Below are 2,500 nucleotides of genomic sequence, written 5' to 3'. Positions count from 1 at the left end.
AAACAAAGAAGGGGAGGAAAGAAGAAGGATAAATAAAGAGATGGAGACAGAAAGAGGGAAAAGGTAAGAAAAGAAATTAGGAAAAAATAAATAAAAGGAGAGAGAAAGCAAGAAAGAGAGAGTGAGAGAGAGAGAGAGAAAGAAAGAAAAAGAAAAAAAGACAGAGGGAAGGCCATCAAATTTAGAAAAAGAAAACGAGAAGAAAAAAAAATCAAAATACAATAAACGAACAATGTAACTACCTAACTAAATAAATAAAAGTAAAAATAGAGAGATCAAAATAAAAGGATAGAAAAACATGAACCGACAAACCGACAGAACCGGGCGATAAAATTCAACACGAGAGAACCATAGCAATCCTCCAGCCGTGACTGAAATAGTGAAAGGTCCATTATCCTGATGGTGATGGTGACGCCCTTCAAGATAGTGAGGATAAAGGCGGATGTGGTGTGGGTGGTGACTTCATGATGATGGAGGAGAGGGAGTGAGGAATGTTATTAGTTATCGTTATTGCAGTTGTTGTTGTCATGCGTTTTCTTATTATTTTTATTTTTATATATAATGTGTGTTGTAAGCAGCAATATCACTATATTTCTTATTGTTTTTATCTTTATATATGTATTATAAGCAGTGACACCAATATGTTTATTTATGATTATGGTTTATATCATCATTAATATCATTACCAATATGGCTATCAGTGATAATAACAGCAATGTTAATCAGGATACCAAAGATAATGCTAATGATAACAAAAATAATGTTGATTACGATTGTACTGATACCAATAATGAAAATGATGATAACAATAATTGTGATTATCATTATATCAATGACAATAATGATAATAATAATAGCAATGATAACAGTTATGACGATAACAGAAGTAATAAGGATAATGATAAGGATAACACTAATCATTGCTGAGAGAATGATGATGATGTTGAGAATGGTTATAATTATCCTTATCATTATCATTACTATCATAATAATAATTATTGTTATTATCATTATTATTATTATTATTATTATCATTATTATTATTATCATTATCATTATCATGATCATCATTATGATTATTATTATTGTTATTATAATTTCCATTACCATTATTTTCAATATCATTATCATTATCAATGTTATTATTATCAATGTCAATATCATTATTATTATCATTATTATTATGATGATGATGATGATCATCATCATAATTATTGCTTTTATTATTGTTTGCATTATTATTGTTGGTATTGTTATAGAGATAATGATAATAATAATGATAACAATGATTATCGTTATTATAATAATTATTATTTTCATTATTGTTATTATGTCAATCATTGTAATTATTATTATTATTATTATTATTATTGTTGTTGTTGCTGTTGTTATTATCATTATTATTGGTATTATCATTATCATCAATAATACTATTATCATTATCATTATCATCATTATTACTATCAATATTAGCATTATGATTGTTTTTCTTATTGTTATCATTATTGATGTTGTTGGTGTCGTGGGTGTTGTTATAGATTTTATTTTCATAATTATCCTCGTTGCTATCATTATCCTTATTTTTGTTGTATTTTTATCATTATCTCCATCAAATTCATTTTAATCCTCATTAGCATTGTTATTGCTAGGATTTATATATCTGTAATGATAACCATCCCTACTACTTTTATTTATATTATTACGATTATTACTAAACAGAAGTAGTACAAAAATTGCGTTTTATGATTATCATTACCGTCATTACTACTACGATATACTACTCCTTACTACTACTATCACTACTACTACTGCTACTACTTCTACCCCTACTACTATTAACACTACTACTACTACTTTTACTGTTCCTACTGCTCCTGCTACTACTACAACTTCTACTGCTACTAATTCAAATATTCTTACTACTACTACCATGACTAATCTTACTACTGTAACTACCAATACTCTTACTGCTATTCCTTGTTCTACAACTATTACTACTGCTACTACTATTGCTGCTACGCCTGGTACTACTAGTACTACTAACAATGCTACAGCTATTAATACTGTAAATACTGCTTCTACTTCTACTTATATAACTACTACTCCTACTCTTACTACTATCACTAGTACTACTGCTGCTATCACTATGATTGTTACTACTATTACTTCTACTTCTACTACTAATACTATTACTGCTACTGTTACTACTACTACTACTACTACCTCTACCACTTCTACTATTGCTACTGCTATTCCTACTGCCGCTGCTGGCCTTCCTCCTCCCACTAATACTTTTCTACTAATCCTAATTCAATTATTTTTACTACTGCTGCTACTGCTATCTGTACTAATATCCCAACTGATGGTATTCATCACCGCCATTGACACATTTATTGTTTCATCATCTTAACCATCACTGAGTTTATGATGATTTAGATGCTAATGAGGAGTATCGTCATCCTCATATACATCGCTACAACCTTCCTTTTTCAAAAAAAAA

This window comes from Penaeus vannamei, chromosome 5 (assembly GCF_042767895.1).
Source record: "Penaeus vannamei isolate JL-2024 chromosome 5, ASM4276789v1, whole genome shotgun sequence".
In the NCBI taxonomy this organism is placed as follows: domain Eukaryota; kingdom Metazoa; phylum Arthropoda; class Malacostraca; order Decapoda; family Penaeidae; genus Penaeus; species Penaeus vannamei.
The sequence above is the reverse complement of the archived record's forward strand: the minus strand, read 5'-3'. Positions refer to the sequence as shown.